The sequence below is a fragment of the Chlamydotis macqueenii genome, chromosome 3, assembly GCF_036417535.1.
Source record: "Chlamydotis macqueenii isolate bChlMac1 chromosome 3, bChlMac1.mat, whole genome shotgun sequence".
NCBI lineage: Eukaryota > Metazoa > Chordata > Aves > Otidiformes > Otididae > Chlamydotis > Chlamydotis macqueenii.
In genome coordinates, this window is record NC_141558.1 from 38,159,266 (window position 1) to 38,172,873 (window position 13,608).

Below are 13,608 nucleotides of genomic sequence, written 5' to 3' on the forward strand. Positions count from 1 at the left end.
GAAAATTAAACAAAGATATGGCATAAAAAGGTTCTGCGAGAGATGCATTTGTGGATAATAAAGCCAATACAATTTCTCATGGATTGGTGGTTGGTGTTTTTTTTGTTTTTTTTTTTTTTTTTCCTCAAGTTAGATTTGGAAATAAGTTACTTTCAGTAAAATCTCTGGGAATACGACAATGCCAGGGCAATTGCAGAGGAACCAGCGGCTGTCCCTCCTTCCCTGCTCTCACCATGCGGTGGCAGCCTAAGGCGTGTGTTCGCCTGGCGTTCTCTGTCCCCGCAGCCAGAAACCGAGATCCTGCGCTCCCAAACCTCACTCCACCGGTGCTTCCCCGTTGCAGGCGGCAAGAGACTCGCTTGGAAAAATGCTGAGCCGTATGCCCTGTCTCCATAAATACTGACGAGCCTTTTTAAAAGAAAGATGAGACACAAAATGAGAGGCAAGATCAACACAGGCACAGCATCTAGAAGCTGAGGAGAATCTACTGGAATAGTTTTGAAAGACCATTGATACAGCGCCTTCATTTTCTGCTGTGGTTTGGTTGGACATTGACTGAAATCTCACCCTCCCCACCATACCCTGCCTTTTTCATTTCTCTATTTGCATGCGGTCTGGGTTGTTTCCCCCACCACCACTCCCAAATATTCTGGTTCAGTCCCAAGCTACAAGCAGGCTCGCAGCCTTTGGAGTGGAGAAGATCTGCTTTGTGCACTGTGTTCTGTTCCTGGACAGTCGCAAAGCAGTCTGCGTGATAAATCTGTGACTACTACTTTTAACTTTGTGCTAGATTCCTTAGGAAAACAGTTCATGGAATTTAACAATGTCAAAAAAAAAAAAAGGCAATATCTCTTCAGTTTTTAAACATAATGAAAAAATGTGTTCCATCTTGCTTTAGATCTCAAACATATAGAGAGAGTTACTATTTTTAATTGAAACTGCTCATGGTGTGTTAATTTTGGGACGTCCGTGCATGTCACTCCTGCAATATCTTTTCCTCTGGATATCTAATTTCCCCTTTTTCCTTTTTCAGCCTTCATCAGGCAAACTCACTGTCCCTGTTCATCTTTCCGTCTGCGCAGCTTCTCTGTAATGGTTCCAGCCTTGTGTCCATGCTCTTCTCCTAGAAAACTTCTCCCTTCATCTGGTGTTGTCGTATCCTTAGCCTGCTAGCACCTGTGTTAAATGCTCCTTAACTAAATTGTGTACATATTTAATTCTTTGAATTCCACTTGTGTGTTCTCCTAAAAAATCCTAGTGTAATTTCTTGAGTTTTCACCAGTGTTCCCTGGGGCAGAGAAGCAAAGGCAGTTACCACTATCAATGTACTATTGGTTAATGGTCTGCCTAACTTCTTCTCCTCCTTTATACTCATTAACAAAAAGGTTAAATAATCCTAATTTGCTCAGACCTACACTGAACATTTCTTCTCCCTACCCTAATTCAGTATGAGCTGATTTAAACCATCCCCCAATATTTTTTTTTTGCTCATGGCGCATCACTCAATTCCCATTCCACGTGACAGTAATCATATCCAAACGAAAAAAGAATTAAATAAACGTGACGTTTTGTGACACGCTGTATCAGATGCTTTCCTAAATTAAAGGAAACCACCCACAGCTTGGGAACCCCTGCTAGGCACATCACCCCCTTCTTCCTTTGAGGCTGGGAAGCCGGACGTGGATCCGTGGTGTAAATATAATGACTCCCAGCCTGTCCTTGGTGCCAGGGTGGGCATTGCACACCTTATCCTGCACCTTTATTTGTGTGTAGCTAACACAACCCAGTGATGAGTGTGTGCGTGTCTGGAACCACTGCATGCCCAAATCACAGGCTATTGGTGTTGGTATCTGCACAGTGTTAACATTGCCTTTGGCTCAGTGTGTGCCCGCACTCCTTCCTTGGCATACCAGACCCAGTGGCAATTGCCACCAACATAGGTTTGTTAGCCTCAGCAAGGGAAAGGGCCACGGAGATGGTCGTCACTGGGGTGGTCAAAGTAGGGGAACCAGCTTTTCCCGGTGGCAAAGGGGCCAAGGAGGGGAAGGAGCCCCGGTCCCCACCTCAGTGACGCTGGGGTGCCCACCGAAGGGAGCTCCATGCTGCGCCATGCCTCATATGCGTGCGGCTCAGCTGGCTCTGTACTTCCAGTAATTCAATCAGGACAGTCACGTCGTAACCATGTGGAGTCAGTTACCGAGTCACAGTGAATTACTGAGGAAAGGATTTCGTAATTAAAAAGGACAATAAAATGAAGAGCTTTCCACAACAGTGGAGTCCAGAATTACAACGATGACATATGAGAAACAAGAAAACAATTACATTTGGGCTTGGTTTAAGGCCGAGAAGCACCTCTCCAGAAGACAGTCTGTTCCTGTTCTCCCCCAAGAAGCCTGCAGAGGGTCAGAAAAAAAGGGGTGACAAGGAAAGAAGTGAGAAGGGGAAGGCAAGAGGAAGATGTCCCCTCTGCCCTTGATGGTTAGATCGGGAAAGACAGTGCTCTGGAGCCATCAGATGGAAAGTAGGGCCCAAGACTCAATATCGACTGAGTAATTCAGAGAGGAGGCAAGGCATGTTTAGGAGAAAACACATCCATGAGCAGGCAATGCTAGCAGTGAACATTATGAACACAGCAATTCTCCTGTGGGCCTCAGTGCCCAGACCCGTAGCACCCTGTGGAAGAATGGTATTTTAGATAATGTCCAGCATCTTGCGCGGTGTCTGTCGCTGTGCTATCTGAAAGACTTTCTGCCAGCTGGCTTCGAGGCATTGAATGGAATGACTTTCCTGGCAGGGTGAACAACAACAAAAAAATGTGAGCAGAGTTGGGCTCAAGCTGTCCTGCAAGGATCTGCTTTCTGCTTCACTCTCCAGATAATTGCCTGACCAGAATTCCCCTGAGGGAACCGTACCAGGTCCTCAACAGTTCCTCCTTAACCTGTCCTACCTGGACACACATGGCTGCAGGCACTGTGAAACTTGTTTGTTCTAGCTCATATCTTCTTTTTAAAGAAAACAACACAAAAACAAAACAAGGAAACAAACAAAACCCCCAAACCAAACCCAAAAGGTAGATTAGATAACATTAGCTGCTTGCTTTGCATGTGACAACAGTTGTCGACAGCCAGTACATTAGAAGAGTTCTTGCTTGTAATGCAAAGCCTTGGCCATTTTAAGACCCCTGTGTGTCATAGATATGGTCATCTGCTGCCCCGGACAGAATAGCTGGGACAGTTTTTCACCACTGGAAGCTGTCAGAACTTCCACATGCAGCAGAGGACAGGGTGTTACACAGATCAGGGGACCTACATTTTATCCCAGCCTTTCTTCATGATGAGGAAGGCAAGGCTCCTCAGTTCTGTCCTCTAAAATACTCAGTGAAGTTATTTTGATAAGGTATTCTGAACTTCTACAAATGAAAACCATTAATGTATAATTATTATCGTGATGCCCCTAGGTAGTTAAGAGGTGTACATACTTACACTTTATACCATAATAAAAATGCTGATTTTATGTGGGAACATCTGTTTTCTCCTTTGTTTCCTGGGCTAAATAAAAGCCCTCATCTGAAATTCAAATCTGGAATTAATCCTCACTTCTGAGATGAAAAGAAGGTGAGTTGTCTCCCTATCTGATTATTAGTCAACTGGGCAAAAGAGGTGATTTGGCTCATTTCTGGTTTGCCTGTGGAGAATTCCTTGCAGGCAATAGTGCTTTCCATACCATGAGAGACTGTCCTACTGAGTGGAAGAGCTTAGCTGTTTGCCAAGAACGTCATGGAAAGAGATGACCTCTGTAAAGTGCCACCAGTAAGTGCTAAAATGCTAACTTTACACCTAACTGACGCAGAGGTAGGAAGAAGAGTGAGCTCAGCACAGCATTATTTTTGCTGGAGAAAGATCATAAGATTGGTGTGTCACACTGGAGACTCTGAAGTGAAGCATTTTCAGACCTAGCATGTTCACATGAATACTGTGCACCTCTTCAACATTTGCTCCTTAGTGAAGTATCGCTAACAGCATGTGAATAAATAGTTAACCCAATTACTTACTACCTTCTGCATTTCATAACAATATTGCTATGTTGATGTTCTCTCACTTACAGTCCTTAATCATTCTCAGTTTTTTCCATGTAAAAGTGAAACCAATTTTTCTAAGCCTATGCCTATGCCCACAGTTGTTTTGTATTAGAACCATATAATGAAACTTGTTTACACCTTTCACGCAAAAATCCAAACTTGTCTACATGGTTTACCCCATGCAAACTTATCAGTTAATTATCCAGGTGATTTGCCTAAGACAAAAACATTAGAAATAAAATGATAAATAGAGTCAACTTCTGAACTGAATGCTAAGAATCTTACACAATGAAATCTCTCACTAAATTCAGAGTTTAACTCGATGATGGCTATTGCTGCTCATGCTAGTGGGGTAAATTCTGCTGCAATCTAAGTGTGAGAGGTTTAAAAAAATATTGATTTACTGATAATTAATCAAATAGAGCAAGATCTCCTCCTGCAGAAATTCCCAGGACATCCTATTAATGTCAATGGAAGCAGACTTTCATCCATTGAAGCGGACCTGATGCCGGTGAAGCTCTGTTTTTCATCTAGCATAGGTCTGCACCCACTGCACTTTCTTTTGTAGAGTCACAGGTAAAAAAAAGTCAACATGAAACACAATTAAAGGCTTGGGTCTGGACCAAGGTTCAGCTCGAAAACATCAGTCAGACCTGGCACGCACAAAAGAGCTCTTCTTTGTGTACCTCAATGAACATTGTCAAACGGCAGCTGAGGTTCATATTTACAAGAGAACATGCAACTAAAGGAATATTGCATATCTCTAATGATAAGTCCCATTGTCGCTGGCTATCCACCTGCAGATGCCTGCCAGTTTGCTGAAATTAATAATACTAGACTGTCCTAACCCATTAGGACAATGTTTAGAGTTTTTATTGTATTAAAAGAGATGATATCTATTTGCCTGCCCACCAGACATAAGAATTCAGGTTGATGCTTATGCTTTGTGCTGCTATCACACCCTAACTGTTGATAGCGATTACCTGTTTTATGTTCCTTTTCCAGATGCGCTGTGAAGTGCTGGAGTACCTTCAAATTTAGTTTTTAGTATCTGGCCATTCTAACATCTAAGTGAGAAAAAGTGTATAGCAATGTACATTTTTCTCCTTGATCTCATGGACGAGTGTTGTCTGAAGACTCTGAAGCATTTGACAATGCATCCTCTCCTGGATCAAAGGAAACTCACATCTGTCTCTCAGCTTGGCACGGTCATTTAAAACATCCCCTCCCTCCCCTGGCTCCAGAAAACAACTCTAAGACAAAATCCATACACAAAACCCACTAGAATTTGTTCAAATTAATTTTTGTTGCCATTTAAAGCAAATTCCATGGAACTGACCACAAGTATTTGAAATCTCTCTCCTGGGTAATGGTAGCACAATGGGACTGGAAAGGGAATAGCGCACACCTGGATATACAAACTCCTCAAATCAAAGGGTTAAAAACAAGGGATCATTTGTTCTTAAGGGATACAAAAAACACATTCACCAAACAGCTGCCGTGCGAAGTGAAACAAAAGCTTGCGAGCAGCAGATTTTAATGCAAAAATATGAGCGGGAGGGAGCACAAAACATCTCTGATCCTCGCATACCTTACAGCATTAGGTCTCTCTTTTTCCTCGCACCACTAAGAGCTCAAGCATTCAGATCGCCTCCTTTTGCCTGGCGAGTTTGTCCCCTTCTTTCAAACAGCCGCAGCTGACAAACACCACCAGAACTGAGCTATGTCAGCTTGCGCCTGCTGGTCCCCGATTGTTTCTTGCAGATAGAAGGATATTAGTGCCTGGTTTGTGACCACTGTAGTTAAACACCTTAAAGCCCATAAGTAAACTTGCCTGTAAATCAAAAAAGGCAGAGAGTTTTCTCATTTCATCAAGTGCAGTTTTACTGTCTGCTGTCACCACAGCTGTCAGCAGGATGCTTAACTGCTCTAATTGTCTAAGGGCTCATTCCCTCACCCTAACTAATTGTTTAGATCTGCTAATCTGCATCCGTCATCTGTGAAGGGCCTGGGGCTATTCTCATCTTCCAGTTTATAGGAATCAGCTACAGCAAGTCCGTAATGGGATCTACAGGGTTTACCTACTACCCTGTGGTGAGACGGTTGCTTGCAGTTGGGTGAGTGATGTCTTGTGACGTAGTGAGGATGAGGAGGATAAAATCTTTAGGAGACAGTAAATCACAGCAGTCACCCAAACCGTGACTTAGCAAGAAATAATAGTACAGTAAACAGCTACAGCCCTGTAATGTCAAACCCAGCTCAGAATGGATAGAGGAACTACGTCAAAACATTATATAACCAAACCCTTAGATAGATCTCACTGTATTTGCAGTGTGTGTGCTTTTTTAATGTTAAGTTTGAAAAATTAATGATGTGAGTATGCATTGCTTCTGTATATCAAATCCTTTCTAAAAATGATTCATTGCATTTCAAAGGACTTTCATCTCAACTTATTTATACAACTTTCATACAGTGTGTAGCACTTCATTCGGTCAAATGTTTATCAAAACCCATTATTTAAAGACTTTTTTCTGCACATATTGCTTACATATGGAATGTCATCATTCTATGTGGGGTTTTTTTTCTTTTTTTTTAATGCTCTTGAAAGTAAGGCTTGGGATTCTTTAGGCTTTTTCTGGTCATTCTTTTTTTTCTGGTCATTCTATATAAATTTCCCTTGAGTTTTCCAAATATTTGTTGTAATTAATATTGAGCTGAAATTATCTGGACTCTGTAAGGAGAATTCTGGCTTAAATGAGGACCATCCCCTGTTCGCAAATCCCAGGTTGCTTCTGTTACCAGTCACAAGTTACTAGCTGCTGATCCTGCACTGTCCTACCAGTGAAGACAAAAAGCTTGGTCAAATCACAGAAAATTATTTTTGTTACTGTAGGTTAGTGCCAAGGTTTATTTACGTCTACAAAATCTACCCTCAGATATTTCAATCTGCCTTAAATTTAATTCTGGTTCTTTGCATAGGTCTACTACACAATTTGGATGTCTATGTGAAATTCATTGCAAACGTTTGCTCTGGTTAATTGTCAGTCAATGTCTTTTTTCCCCTTGTTTTACCTGTTCCCCTTTGAGCACTGCCTTCTGCTGCTGCTTGTCCTTGTTGCCTTCTTTCCCCTAGGCCAGGTGCCACAGCTGCCTTGAGTGCCTTACTTAGGGTGCTAAGCCAGGCTGGAGAAGTCGCCACGTGAAGCCAAGCGCAGCCCTGCTGCTGGCTACAGAAATGCTGGTTACCAGCTACAGGGATGGAAAGGCTCTTGCCAGGCTAAGGAAACATGAGTGTTATTTAAGGTCTGTGGCCTTTGACACTCTCTAGTTCCTCCAATTTAGTGTGTGCGAGGGTTCAGGCATATCCGCAAGATACTTGTCATAGCTGACCCTCTTCTTTTACATTCCCCTTCCTTACAGCAACTGGAAATTCCTGCTCTGAGGAGCTTACAATTTAGTATGTGTGGATATGCTGAACATTATGTGAAGGGGATACTGATGATTCAGAAAACCCAGTACTAATAGGTTTCTTTAAAGGATTAAAGCCTAACTTGAATAGAAAGGCAGAGTGTGGGAAGACAGAAACTAGAACATTCCTGTTTTAGAAATAGGGAATGTAAACACTGAAACCTGATACTTATAAAATTTTAAAATTAAGGATATTTCTTTAAAGTTAGTCAGTTAAAAGATTCCTTTATAGACAACAGAAACAGTAGAGTTTTCTACATTTTCTTCAGTGAAAAAGACAACATAGGGTAAATAGGCTCCTAATCTCAGCACTTCAGCTAAGTTCCTGAAGTGTGATGGGATGACTTTTGCCCTGGGAGATTAACTGAATTGGTCTCACACAGGAAATCTATGGCAGAGCCAGGAAGCAAGTTTACTGCAGAGCCTTACTTCTAAGACAGGACCCCATAAAATCAGTAGCCATCCATAACCAGGAGATGACCTGTCCTGTCCTGCGTTCACTGTTTCTCTATAGACTTTTATTTTCAGGGGAAGTGATTATAGCAAACTCTGTAAGACCTCATTCCTCATTTTATAAATGTTCAAATCTTAATAAGGGTACAATTATGAGAAAGCAGGTTTTAAATGAACCAAGTCTGTGCCAAGTAGATGAAGGAATCTTTGAAGTGATCCTACCTTTGATTTATGTACTGGCTAAACTTTGAGTTTCAATCTAGATTTCCTCAGCAAATCTCTTAAATCAAAAGTTTCATTGCGCTGCAGTTCAGGAATTAATCTGACTGTGAGACTAAGGGGAAAAATATTGTACCACAGAACAGTAAACTGCTGTAAGTCCAAAGTTAAACTGAAACTAAAGAAAAACATGCTTTGGGTTATTAGTATGATAGGGCTTTAGCCAGCCCACAACTTCCTCCTGACTCTTGGCCTGCACCCTTGTTCTCTGGGAGGTTTCCGACTTCGGCCAAATGTTCACTGAAATGTGTCCTCTCTTCATGACTGGAATCACAGGCTCCAACCAGCCTAACATAAGGACAGAACAGTATTTTATATTTAACTTATCCAAATATTATTGGTATATTATGTTTCATAATTACTTTGGATCTTCCTTCTCCTTGCAGTAGAAATGTATTTTGGCTCTGCAGTCACACAGTCCTGACACCTCAGATATAATGGTTCTTACAGAGCGGTGAGGTGGTTGTTGGTCTCTTTTCTTTATGAACCCAATTTAGCAGAGTGTTTAAACAAGTGCTAAAACTCATCCCTCTTCAGCAAAATGCATTGGGCAAGCCCTGCTTGACCGCAGGGCAGCAAGCTCTATGCTGAGGGCTGCGGACTAATGAGCTCCTCTAGAGTCACGGTAATTGCATAGTTTCTGGAAAGTGAGAGTTGAGTTTGAGCTTCTTCTGGCAGAGGAAGGACCTGAGCCCCAGTCTTTCCTTCCTGGAAGAGGGCCCTGACCACGAGGGCACGCAGAGCATGATCAGTGCTATTTGGAGAAAGAGTCAGAAAGAGCATCACAGGACTCACCTATATTCCTAAATCCAGTCAAAAGTTTCAAACCCTAAATCTGAGGCATCTTCGTCTGGAATACAGAGATTTCCGACACAGCCTCTTTCGAGGCCCTCAAGTGTGTTGTGAGTGTCTCCAGCTCTTCACGTTCACGAAACCCTTTTCCCGACTTTTTGCAATGTGAAGTCTTCTCCCAGAGCTGGACTCTGCAGTCGGTTGCTGGTCTGATTGTCTGTTACCTCAGGTCCTCAGGAGCAAACTGTTGGTAATAATATTTGCAAACTAGTCACTCACTGAGATGAAGACAATCTGTAGGAATCAAAGACTTGTATCATTCAGCTAGTGAAGACATTTTTAATTAACTTTTAAAGTTTCTCCAACTATATAGCAGGCCAATAAGTCTTGCAATTATCTTTAATAGTTTACTGTGCCAGTCTTGATATCTGTAATAAATGGCAAGGAATTTTATGGTACAAATGAATAGACCATCACTCACTGTCAATTCTATCCAACAGAGGGTTTAAAAACACACTAAAAATGAAAAAGTCTGTATTTAAGAATTAGAAAAACCCACTTACTTGCCTCCATCAGATGCAAGGTCAGCTGAGGGAAGACACAAGATTATTTCTGAGGCAGGCAGAGTAAACCAGATGCCCTCTACTTGGTCTGGTGGAGGAGAGAGATGTCAGCAGAGGGAAGGCAGGTGAGTGCAGAGAGGAAGGCTCTCTGTAGGAAACCCCAACCAGTCGGGGTCAACCTGACCAATGCGTATGTGTTAGGTATACAAGTGGCTGAAGCAGCAGAAGGTTAGCTTTTTACAGAAACTGAGCCGAAAACAGCCAGGTAGGGCTGTGCTGCTGAACTTGGGATGAATGCTGCCTGCTTTCCCTGGGAGCAGGTAGTTTGAACGGGCATGTGAAGAAATAGCAGAGAAGGGGAGTAGGGGCAGGGGACCTTCACAAAACATGCCTGAGTATTACAACTCTGCATCCTTTGATCAGCAGTCAAACTGTAGAAATATTTTGTGCCATCCAGTTATGGGAATAAATGTTGAAGATGTCAAAAGAGCATAGTAACCTTTCTGGAGCATGCTGTTGCACTAGAAAAAGGAGTCCAGCTTCGCATGCTGTTGCACTAGAAAAAGGAGTCCAGCTTCTCTCTGTTTTGTTAAATTCTACTTTCCCATGATCAGAGTGTCTCTTAAGGATTCCTTGACACTGTTTCTTTTAGGATTGTATAAATGCAGTCATCTTTCTTTTCAAGTCTTCTCATATACCACATGCTGTCTTCCAAACCGGTCAGTGTCCTAAGTTGTTATTACCATGGAAGAAGCTGTGTAAGAAAAATGAAACGCATAGGAAAAATGAGAAACTCAGGAGATGTGATGGCTGGAATAGTTGTGAGATAAAAAATGCTTAAGGAAGTGCTTAAGGCTGACGGTAGCTTTACATTCAGGACTCCTTTGTGCAGTGCCTACAGTTAGCATTGCACGCTGTTTGCATGCTATTAATGTTACATATATTGCTGAGATGAATGAAGGTTGTTACACAGTGTTGATTCATTCTTGTAAGTCCCTGGATATAAGTTTCCATGACAAATTAGACCATACTTGGATGACACAATACCAGGTTTTTCTTTAAAATGTATCTACACACATTTCCTTATGTTTCAGTAGAAGCAAGTATATTGATTACAGGACCATTTTAGTGGCTTTATTTTCCCATGTGAAAATTTACAGTTATTAATTGTAATGTATTTAAAAGGCACAGAGGAGCAGCAGAGAACCTCAGCTGCATTAGCCAGTAATGTCTTTCGAAGTCGCAGGCTCGCATTGCGCTTGCAGCTCTGGCATCTGTGACGGCCGCTGTGTGAGGAGTCAGGAATAACTGTCTCACTTTTGAAAAACATGAGAGATTTTGAAGTGCTCCTGCCACAACTCAGTTTTAAAAAACAGGAGTTGAAACACAACTCTCGGCACTGACACAGGGGCTACTGTTTTGAAGGAGCACGTTCCCTGGTGATTGCAGGAGAGAAAAGGAGAGGAGCCGTATGGGCCACTGCTTTTCTGTTGATGTTGCCCTGTCAACATTTGATGTCTTCTTCTTATGGATCAGCAACACAGTGGTCCTAGGCAGCCATGGTGAGACTGCCTTGCCTTGGTAGAGCTGGTTATCTATCCAAGGGAACCAAAGTCCTAAAACATGAGTCACACTGCTCCATCTGCAGCTCTGGCTATCTATACCAGGCTACTTATTGTGGCCTACTTTGGCTTCTTTCTGAGCAACAAAAAAAAAGCTAGTCGTGGAAAGCTAACAGTCCCCAATTTGGCAAAGTGTATTCTGCACTTCCTTAAATCCCTCCTGATTCCCCAGCACATGGATGCTGGGTGTAGAGAAGACTCCGTGGTGGGCCGAGTCACTATCCTCCTCAGACCTGATGCTTTTTACAGGGACAATTTATCACAGATCTGAGCGCTAGCGTGTTCCTACGTGATAGGTGTTTAGCTCTGCATCTGTCCTAGCAGTTTATTTCTTATTACATTAGTGGCATAGTTCAGTGTAAATAAACAAAGCCTTAGTTTCCTGGGAAAAATGATGCTTACATAGCACTTACAGTTCTCAAAGAACTTCTGTTCGATCTCCACACTAATGTGGTTTCACAAGAAGACTGAGATTATTTTATTGCCCCAGGATGCCAGGAAATTTTCATTTGACTTCCTCAGATCTCTAGGATAAAAGTGGGACAGTAAAGAAAAGAATTCCCTTTGCTGTCTTAGATTTCTGTTCTTCAGGAAAATATGTTATGTTTTCTAAGATCTGATATTCTGTAGTTTATTTTTAACTTAGTGACAGTATTATTTTACTTTTTTTTGTTCCACAGAGGAATATCTTGCCTTCTGCTACTTCCTGCTCCTGGCCTTTTTTATAGGCTTCTTTTTTTGTGTGGAGTGCAGATAATGCCTTTCACACTTATTCAGTATATGTTTCTTGACTTTATGGAAAACAAAGGAGCCAGTAACCCATAAAGTGCAGAAATTCAGACTATCACTGATGAACTGCCAAATAACGAATGTGAGACCATTCATTTGCTGGTGTCATGTTAAAGGTTTGGTGTTGGTGAAAAAGTTTAGCAAGCTATTAGCTAACGAGGTGATATAATAAGCATTTGAAGAGGAACTACAAGACTTTGGGGAAAAAAAAACCAAAGCAAATCTAGATTCCACATTTTAACCCTACATGAATTTCAAGGGTGAATCCTTCAAAAAATTTTATTTTTGTATTCAGTCAAACCAGGTTCAAATGTGATGGAGAGAACCAGGCATAACCGATTACAACCTGGTTTGCCTTGGCATCATGGAGGCATTTATGGTACTTGCTGCAGGAGTGCTAGGCAGCAGGGAACTATTTCTTGTGGTTCTTAGTGCTCCTACAGTTCCAAAGGACATTCCTTTACATGCTGATACTGGTTGGCGCAACGAGCAAGGACAATGGGTGCAGGAAGCAGCACGAGCATCTCCATTGGAAGGGTAATGGAGGCAGGTTGGGTCACCGTTCACCAGCTCAGGACATTCTAAGGTGACATTGTCTTGTTGAGGCATAAAGGATCTTGGAGATACTCTCTCTGTAGGTTCAGAAAAAACACTGTTAAAGTGGGGCATATGTTTTGGAGACAGCTTGAGAGAAAAGAAGTAATACTGAAGGAAAAAAAAAAATAAATTTTAAAAAGCTTGAGGTCTGGTGGTCTGGCATAAAACTTTTAGAAACCTTACTGGTCACCATCATGTAGAATATCTCCTTTATTTCTTCTGCTAAACTGCATTGAGACAAAGGTTATATTGTCCTAAAAGTACTATTCCATGTCAGCAACTACTGGCGTAAGTCAACACTTGTTCCGTAATTGCTTAATCTAGGCAAAAACTGTATTTAGCTTGACAAATGGTATTCTTGTAAAGCTGAAGTCAGAAAACTGCTGGATCTCTGTGTGCCCTTCTCTTAAATACCAGTTCTTCATTGAAGTCTTCACAGATGAATCTCCTGTATTTTTGGAGGTCAATGCCTCCCAGATGGCTGCAAAGAGAGGTGCATGGGCACGCTCCTGCTGCCTGCATGAGGTGTGAGAGCCTGTCAAAGCAAGGTAGGCTGCTTTTTTACTGTTGAGGCCGAATGAGTGAGGTGAGGGGTTGTGGTGTGTTTTTTTTTTCACTAAGAACTTCAGTAGTCCTTGGCTGTTGGCCTCAACTTTGCCCTTTCCTCCCACCCTCATGTCAACCCAGCCCTGGGCATCCTTTGATGACAACTCGGTTGTGCTTGAACGCTGAGGAGCAACAGTCTCCTCTGTGTCTGTTCCCATCAATTGAGAAACGCACAGAAGTACTTGGGATGAGATTAGCAGAAATAGTCACGGCTCTTATTAATTCCTTTCGAAGTTAAATCAATTTGCCACTGGCCCCATCAGGCTTGGAGTTAACTCAGTCAGGAGCATTTCTAACAGCCCTGCTCCCAGGCTCCAGACGGAGGCTTTCCACATAAAACAGGCAAAAAGGCTTACAGGTC